Consider the following 10,233-nt stretch of genomic DNA (forward strand, 5'->3'; position numbering starts at 1 on the left):
GAAGGGGAGGGGAAAGCAGTCATTTTACAAGGAGTGCAAGCCAGAGGATCTGACATTGAGTGACCTGGGTGGAAATCATGCGAGCAACACATTTCTTCAAAGGAGTGACAAAAATAGCCCCGAAATTATGTCATATAAAGCAAGCTCTGTTTATTGTGGGATCCAGGCATAAATGAGTTCCAAGCAATCTTGAACTTCCTTGGACAGTCCATCACATGGCAGATTTGCAATGGGAAAACAAATGTAGTCAAATTAAATACAAGGAGTAAGAGATTATCAGTCCTTATCGCCTGTGTCTTGGAACATCCAATTCCCCTCGGGGGCTAAAAACAGTCAGATGCACTCACCCCGCTGGCTGGCTGGCTGGCTGGCTTGTGACAACCTTTGGATCTATTTGATTGAAATGTCTTTTTCACAGCTCTCATTTCTAAGTAAAAAATAAAAAAATGCAGGTATGTGAGTATGAAGGCTGACACAATCCTGGGGAAGGTACAAAATGACTTTTGGAAAGAGAACCCTGGTCTGCCTTATTGGTAAGTTTCTGCTTTTGAACAATGGGGGTGAAATGTTATTATAGTTATATCATATATGCTTGACCTGGTAGTTTACAAAGGGACACAGCTGATTATGCAAAGTGTTTGTGTTTCCTGGGAGGGTCTTGATTTCATCCATATTAATTTCTAAGGTATTTTAAGTGGATAAGACATTTGTCGTACACCACAAAGTATGCACCTCCTTTCTGATGTGATCTGTTCCCTGCTACTTTATTGTAACAGCATTGAACATGCACTGGCAAAGCAATCAAGGACAAATAGCTATGGAATCTTGTCAGCCAGAGTGGGAACAAATACTCAAAGCAGTGACATTTTGCAGCTGTCCAGGCATATCCCATTTTACACTGTAAGTCAAGCTTTCAGTGTTTCTTCTATATATAAAAAATTGCACGTGCGTACGAAACTAGTGAGCCACAAGAAAGAATTCTAGCCTAGTTTTCTCCCTGACATTTGTTTTGTATGTAGGGGGAGATACGTTTAATATGGGAAATCAGGAGAATTCAAACATACTATTTCTCCCCTTTCAGTCTGCATTGGTATGACCCAGGAAAAACTGCACCATGTGACTGCTCTGATTCTATGTTTCTTTCAGCTGGTCCACATACGGTCACTTATCAATAGATGATTGCACTATTGAGTTGCGTTTTGCACGTATGAACAAGCCATTATGGATCAGATATTAAAGACAGAAGTTCCTTATCTCATAGCACACTGCTGTTCATATGGTGTCAGATCACAGAGCTACAAGTCTTAGAACGCTGAGTCACCTAGTGATAACAGCTCAAATAATGTGTGCACATGGACACACCTGCTCCTTGCACTTTCAATTTCAGTTGGGGGAAGGGCAGTGTACATTATTTGCATGTAGAAGGCACCAGAGTCAGTCTCTGACATCTCCTGTTAAATGGATCAAATAGCAGTTTATGTGAAAGTCTTGACTACCAGAAAGACAGAATAATAGACAAATATTCTGACTGGCCATAAGGCAACTTTCTATATTAATCTGTAATTTTGATTCTATAGGTATGGTACTTTTATCAACAGTATGGTACTGTTGTTCGTATACCCTTCTGATGTAGGGTCAGGAGGGTTGAATAGGGAATGCATGCATCCTTGCTATACCACCTTTGGGTTTGGGCAAATTGGGCATAGGTACATGCCAAGTTAGTCAGCGCACCTGTGTGATAAAGGATGGATAAAGTTGTCCCAGCTGTCTGGAACTTGAGTCTTGCTGAAGTTGTAGCTGCCAAGAGGAGTGCAAATAGGCCTTTAAAATAAGGTGTGAAAAACAGGATAGCCTTTTAAAAGAGGAATCTGACAAAGGATCCCACCAGGAGCATAACTTAATAGATGTTTTGTTTTGTTTTTTAAAATATTTTTTATTAGCCATAGCAATAAACAGAAATGATGAAAAATTCAAGAAAATGTTAGCACAATGATGTTACAGAGATAATCGTGGAAATTTCAGGAATTTAATTTTAATTTGAATATATTGCAGGGACAAAGAATCTTACAACAGACTCAACTTTCAAGGAAGGCGCTTGAGAATTACAACCTATTATCTAATCATAGGCACTGCAGGACACTGATGTCTGTGTGTGAATGTACCGCTTTAGAAGAAAGGAGGTGGATTGTACCCAAAATGAGTGGGGATTGAGTTATGCTACAGAGTATGAGGTGAGAATAACTGGATATAGTTAAAGAAATGTAAAGTATGTAGATATAGAATTATAGGGTAGAATACAATATATGATAAGATAAATGTTTATTATTGGGTTGAAGGGAGATCTTGTTGAAGAAAAAATGATTAAACAAAGCCAACATTTGGGGAAAATAAGGAATATATAAGATAGATGCAGTAGATGGGGGGAAAGGGAAATTCTGTCTAAATTTTCAATCCAAAAATGTGTGTGTGCAAAATTTCTATACTGCCCTTCAGCCAAGGATCACAAGGTGGTTTATAATATAAAAACACAAAAATACAAAACATCATAATACACAATACAATACTCCCTCAACCAATCATGTATTTTAAAAGGCCATGGATTGTTTGCTTAGCCAAAGGCTGGGACAACGGGATTTTTTTTGCCAGGCACAAAAAAATGCAGAAGAAAATTCTGTAGATTCCCTGAAGAAACATCCTAAAAATGATGGCAGCGAATGAGAATTGGAATATAACAATTCTTTCTTAATTGTCCTGGAGTGATTGAATGTACCTGTATGTGATAAATAGGGTGTGTTGCAAATGGCAGAATGGATGCTCCCAGACCCGCACCAAGGCCACGCCAACGCCTTGTTCTTCAAAAATGTCACAGAAATGTCTGGGAAGACGTCAGCATGTTCAAAATGAGTTTCATGAGAATGTAAGAAGAGCCCTGATGGGTCAGGCCAAAGGCCCATATAGTCCATTATTCTAGTCCACCAGTGACCAATCAGAAGGCCACAAGCAGAGCCTGAGCTCAGCAGCACTCTCTCCATGTGCACTTCCCAAAAACTGGGTTCAAACGTATATTGCCTTCAACAATGGAGGTAGAACACAGCCTCCACGGCTAGATTGATAGTCTTGACCTCTATGGATTTGTCTTCATAACTCTGCAAGCTTTGAGATGACACAGAAGCACACCTGGAATCTTTGAGTGGGCCACAGAGATGCCTTGGTGCTCTGGCCCCATCGCTAGTCCAAACAGAAGGATAAATTTATTGAGACAAATTAGTGGGGGGGGGGAGACACATCATGGATTCCCTTGAGTCTCTCATAAGGCTGCAATACCAGGGTACTAAGTACATGCCCTGGAGTAAACGTGCTTAGAACTGAGGTATGCTTTTGTCCTGGGCCACTGCCACCCCTCTTGATCCAACTTGGGCTGCAACTTGAACTACTGACCTTTCAAGAGCCGCTCATATCCACAGGGACAACTGAAGTATGCCAGATATTCACCGCGTCTGAAGTCTGTGACTGACAGGCTTATTTCAGGTGAGTCCAAAGCCTGAATCCTCCTGGCTGACCCCATATAATTGGCAGCCATGAAAAGCAACCACTATGGCATGCTGCAGGAATCCTGCATAAATGGTTCTCGGTGCTGCATGAAAAGGAAGACCTGTGGGCACTTGGATGGGCTATTAGCAGGCAGAAAACATTGACGCTTTTGTTCCTTCTAAGAAAATTGCTCACAGAAGATGTTGTGCAAAGAAAAAGGGTGCACTGAATGTTGAGCCTCGTTTTATGCAAACCTCTAGCAACTGTGGTTTTAGCATGTACAATACAGTGCATTCTCTCCTCTCTTTCATTTGTTCATTCTAAACTGAAGTAGCAAAGAAGTCAGTCAGAGTTGGTTCACTCTTATTTAGCCATAGACTGTGTTTTTGCAAACTTTTTTATATTGGTGTAATGACATCAAAGGTAAGTACCTCACTTATAGCATCAAATGACTCATTTGTATTGCCCTTGCGTATATCTACATGTACTTCCTCTCCAAGCTACAGCACAAGATAATTTCCTTTCCGTTGTGTTTCATTCTCGTTGGCTTTTCATGTTTCAATGTTGTTTTCTGCTTTATTTCTGCATACTCAGGTGTCTCTGAATGTAGAGTGGCTTACAAATTTGGGAATAAGTAAGTAAGTAAGTAAGTAAGTAAATAAATAAATGAAATAAATAAATAAATAAATAAATAAATAAATAAATGATATTCTAGGAGGCAGGGCTCTGCATGTGAGCCTCACAGAGACTATGGCTGCATTCCTATACCTGCAGTACTGGGCATAAGCCATGTTGGACTTACGTCTGAGTCAAAGTGGGTAGGGTTAGGGAATAAGCTTCACTTTCTTGTTTCCTCATACTCAGGCAAAAATCCCCCTTAATTCTAGAAGCTGGCCCTGTGCCACTTGCCAGACACTTTAAGTTACACTGTTAACAATAGGGATTATCTTCTGCACAAGAAGTGAATGTGCACAGCACATAGGTCATTTTGTTTGCAGTGTTTGGCTTTTTGTTACTGTTCCCTCAGTGCATTATTTACATTTCCAGACCACATAATTATTCCTAATTTACTCTTCAGGCAATATTCATTGTTATGTGTGAATGGAGAGAGTGAGTCTCACCCCCCTTCCATTACTTTCCAAGGCATAGTATAGCTTTTCTAGGTTAGAAAAGAGGGAGACCAGGCCAGAGAGCATACAAACCACCAGCTCCTGACAGAACCATCAACAGCCTGAGAGAACTGTTGGGGTAGTTCCTCCTACATCTGCCTTGCAGCTCTCTAGGACCTGAGGAAATGCAGAAGTGAGGGAGGCCAGGCTGAGGAGCACCCATCAGCTCCCAAAAGAAACATCAGCAGCCTGAGAGGACTGTTGGGGCAGCTGTTTCCCCACCTTCCCACGGGCTGCCAAGAGCTGTGTGTCCTAAGGAAAGACAGAAGCAAGGGAGCCCCGTCAGGGAGCACACATACCATCAGTCCTCAGTTGGCCTGAGAGGACTGTGGCACTCTACCTTTTTATATAATGTTTTAGGGTTTTAAAATTGTAAACTGCCTTGGCCAAAGGTGACATATATATTCAACTGAGAGAAAATTCTGAGATTTCAAGCAATGCCTTCCATCCAATATGGGCAGGGCAACTGGGGGGGGTCAGACAGGACTGTGGAAACTTGCTGATGCTTGTGAAAGTAAGATTTTTCACAGACCCAGGAAAAAAATGGAGAAATGGTCTGAGCAAATTCTACAGTGCACCTGTTTTGCTTTCCTCACATTTGGATTGGATGTGATCCCAAGCAATTGCCCTCTATTGAGAAAGGAGTAGTTGGCACACATGATGAAAACTTACCCTAGATATGTTAAAGGGCAGTTCCCTCAAGGTGCATACTTAAGATGTGATGTGATGTCTTATCACACAGACAAGAACCAAACTCTCCAAACTACCTTGGGCAAACGCCAACAAAAAGCTAACCTTTAAAACCCTTTGCATCTTGGGAAAGCCAGCTTTCTCTCCCATCTGAACATTCCTGCATCTTGAGATCTAGTAGTGACAATTTATTGCAAGGGCATTTATCACTGTCAGATTACAGGTAACAACTAAGATGACTTTTTCTATCATAGTCCTGGGACAGCGGAACAATCTTCTGCAAAAATATTATCCAGATCTAGAACATCTGTCTTTGTTTTTACTGCAATTTTCTTTTGCGTTTTTGAACATGTTATAGTTAGAGCTGCAATGGCCACTTGCCACTACTGTCTGAAAATGTGGATTTATTTAAAGGTTTTAGATATATAGCATGTCTATATTGGATGCTGGACCCTGTCTTTCTTATAATCAAAGGATTGAAAGAATCCACACCCACCCACCCAAATTCATAGACAAATTTTCAACCTGATTTCATGACTGGGGCCACAGAAGTGAAGAATGGTGTTTCTTCCAGATAAATTTGAATGCATGATACGTGTGTGTGTGTGTGTGTGTGTGTGTGTGTGGAAGAAAAATGAAATAGTGAAGAAGGAACAACTCTTTGATTATGAAAACACCTCCAGTAAAACCCCTTTCTCAATTATCCTTCCATTTTTCCACTTGGCATCTGATGTTTGTCTAAAACACCCCCCAAAACCTTGGGCTTGGAATTAAGTGGAAAGAAGATAGCCTTTCCTACTGTGTGGCAACCTGAGAAGCACAGCCTGTAGAATATCCTGTGTCTGTATTGAAATCAATACATCAAATCCCTGCAACTGGATTTGTACACGCTGTCATCTGAGAGTGAATTTTAGACTTATCAGGAGTTTTGTTACATTTGGTTTTATTATAAGTGGTTTCTGCCAAATTAGCTAAATGAAACTTTTCAGAAAGGTTACCACAAAGGAAAAGGAAAAGAAATGCACTCTCCCACACAGAACAGCCCCACAAAGGAACCCCAGGATGCCTTCTAGGGCTGCCTAATTATACCCTCCAATAAAGGAAAAGGAAGCATTAACACCTGCAAGTGACTTAAGGCCACCATTTCTTTTTTCCTGCTATTTCTTTCTGAAATCAAAAGCGGTAGTTACAAAATGGTCATTAAAGGATTTCAACAGACCTTGTGTCCTGAAACTATTATTAGAAGTTATAGATAACAGCTCAGAAGCTGGAAGTGGAAAACAGGAGCAAAGCAAGCCATGTGTGCCTATATGGGGTTTGGTGGGGTGGCTTGTCTCATGGCATCTCATCTGTGCCAGTGGCATGCCAATGGCCTTGTGCACAATGTACAACAGATCCAGGGGCTCTCGTGGATTGTTTACAAGCAGAAGAGTTCACATAAATGAGGGAATCCTGTTGGCACACAAGATCCAATATAATTTCCTAAGTCTTTTCCAAAGTATTACTTCTAGTTTTGTGTAAAAACCCTCCAGGCAATATTTATCACAAAATGTGTTCAGTTAAATTATATCCATCTTACATGTTGCAAAGATGCAACTTTTGCATGGTTATATCATTTGTACCAGGCGATTTGAAGGGGGGGATCTAAGTAGCATATAATGGTGAAAAATGGCTCTAAAAGTTTGGTCAACTAACTCAGCCAGTTTCATATTTCTGGCACCTACAAATTAACTGAAAGCAGTCTGCTTAATTTCCTTCAGGGGTCAGTATCTGGCATCCAACAGCAAATGCCTTCAATTTCACTTTCCTCTTCTCCTTGTTAACCTGCTGTTGTTGCTACTGCTACTACTGTTGCTCATTATATTTCTATACTACACCTTAAAACATCAAATAAAGCAATTCAGAATAAATGTTACTGAAGAAAGTCAAATGTAAAGTATACACTCAAAGCAACATAATTAAAAAGAAACTAAAATATTATCTTAAATATTTTAAAATCAAAACATTGATGTCAACAACTTAACGTAGCCAAGTTAACAAAAAAAATTAAACATTTTAAAAAAAAACACTACAAGAAGTCAAATATAAAATGCACATTTAAAATAGTATAATTAAGAAGATAATAAAATAGTCAAGTAAAGCATCTCAATTTGTTATACTTGCTTGACATTGTAAATAAAGAGGAAAATCATCTATGCAAACTAGTCACTTCCTCTTACAGCATGTGTCGCATTCATATTATAAAATCAATGAGAAGCTCAAGTATACTTTTTTTGTTATGGCATGCCTTATCATCTGAAGGGGGAAACAGCTCCAAAAATTGGGTTGACCTGTGCGCTTGTGACTTTTCTTTCAACTCCTGGGATAGTCTCAAGCCCATTATTGACCTTTATTAACTCTTAGACTTTTGGAGGGAAAGAAGTTGTAAAGAAGTAAGACTTTAAAGCAGGGTTGGGTAACCTGTGGACTTCCAGATGTTGCTGGACTACAACTTGCATAATCCCTGACCTTCGGTTATGCTGTCTGGGACTGATGAGACCATCTGAAGGATCATAGACCAGCCACCCCTCCTTTAGATTTTAAAATTACATTTGTATCCTTCCTTTCCTCCAAGGACCTCAAGGTTGTGTACATGAATCACCCTCTTTTCATGTTATCCTCACAACAACCCTGTGAGATAAGTTAGGCTAAGAGACACTAACCAGATCAAAGTCACCCAGTGAGTTTTATGGCTGAACAGGGATTTGAACCCTGGTCTTCCAGATCCTAGTCTAGCACTCAAGCCACTACATCACACTGGTTCTCTTTACAGTATATATAGCAGAGATAAGAAAAATGGTGCCTTCCAGATGTTGCTGGACCACAACTCCCATGAGCCCCAGCCACTATGGTCCTTGGTCAGGTACAATGGAAACCATAGTCCAACAATGCTTGGACTATGTCAACATTGTCCAACAATGCCTGGACTATGTTGAACATTGTCAACCACTGCTATACAGTATGCTTTCATGCTACTAGTCCCACTACTCAAACAGGCTGAGAATATTGCTTACAGAGGGTGCCAGATTTTGAGCAAAGCTCTATCCTTACATCCTAGTGTAAGGCCACACCATACATGCAGGAAAGAGTCCTAAAGAAAAATGAGAATACTATGATGCCAACAAAATTTAGAGACTGAGTCACTCGTGTATCATTTGGGCATGTGGGCAGCTTGCAGATGCTCCAAGTCACATGCGCTTTCATGGCTGTGTGACATTTAGAAGTGTTAAGTGACCTCGGGAGAGATTATTTGCTAGGCCAAGCCTAGCTAGAGAGAAAAAGAACAGCATGCTTCAATTCATCCTAAATAACCTTGAGCATTAAAAAAAGAGAATGAGTGAATGAATGGGCATGGAACAGGATGGTGACTAAAGCCAAGGCAGTAACAAACTGCAGAGTTTAATGGGAGGGGGGTTAATTCAATTGTCTCTCTTTTCCACCAGGAATTTAGAAAAAAAGATGTAATCTGTGCAGTAATTAGAGACTAAGCTTGGTGCAGATTAACCCTGAAATTTTTAATGATCTTCCCCCACAAAAATGGGGACTATAAATTATTCAAGGGACCAATCAGAGGCAATTCATCACTTTTAGATATTTATACTTGGTTTATCTAGGATTCTTTGATGAAGTCATTAGCATCAAAATGGGAATCAGAGCCCTACGGTTGGAGTTTTTTTTGCAACTGCAATTTTTTAAACACAAACATTAATGCCCCTTAAAGAAGTCGCTGCAGCTGGAACAAAAAAAAAAGGTCTGGCATCAAAAATTAATGAGATGTTCTTAAATTATGAATGTGAGAAAGTTAAGAGCTGGTTGGCTAAATGGGGCTTGGATTAGAGTGAGTCAATACATTTGGAGTAATGAAGATACTTCTGTAAATAAAGTGGGTGGTTATTGGCAAGTTGTGGAAAGCATTGGGGGGGGGGGGAGGCAAGGTACCAGCTATGCAAGCCTGATCTCCATGTCCAAATTAACTAATTATACAGAGATTGATGAAGGGAGACAAAAAGTACATTTGGGCTGGTTTCCATTTATTAAATAATTAAGAAGGATCAGTGTCATAAGTTATGACCAAATGAAATGTGGTTTTGAACTTGCCATTACAATTCTTGTAAATATTTTTTCAGTAAGAAGAATAAAAGAATAAGAATAGCAGGCACAAGAAGAGGCAAGGTGAACTCGGTGCATTTCCTCTCACATGGTGGTAATGACAAAAATTGACCCTCATTCTTATTTGACGTCTGGTGGGACGGGGAACATAAACTGGTGTCCATGAAAGTAGGTTTTGTGGGGCTAATAGTACCTGTGAGGAGCAATATTTATTAATGGAAAAGTAACTTCATTAGAGCAGCATCAGAAACAGGTGTGTGGAAAATTTGCTCTCCTTAATGTAGGACTCAAAGTGCCCCAACATACCTATCTCATCAGAAGAAGGCAGTCCACTGTACGTGAACTACATATTTCACACATGGCAGTGAATCAGGCTTGCACTTGAATAGTCTAGCATTTTTATATTGTTGTAACCTTCCCTGGGACCTTATGGTGAAGGGTAAAAAAGAATCCTGTCAGTCAACCAAGCATTCGCTAGAATAAATCATTTTTGGTTGTTGTCTGAAAGCATCAGATGTTTGCTTTTCTGCATAGCATGTGGCAAATGCTATCAGTATTATTTTGAACAGTGTATTGGATCCAATGTTCTGCTCTGACTTGAATAGAAATGCTTCTGTTTGTGCCAGGGGGTTCGAGAAAGTGCCAGTCTTGTCTTCCTCCCCTCTGCAGTCCATCTCACTCTGAAAAGATGTCC

The sequence above is a fragment of the Podarcis liolepis genome (genome assembly GCF_965112155.1).
Source record: "Podarcis liolepis genome assembly, chromosome: 4".
Taxonomy (NCBI): domain Eukaryota; kingdom Metazoa; phylum Chordata; class Lepidosauria; order Squamata; family Lacertidae; genus Podarcis; species Podarcis liolepis.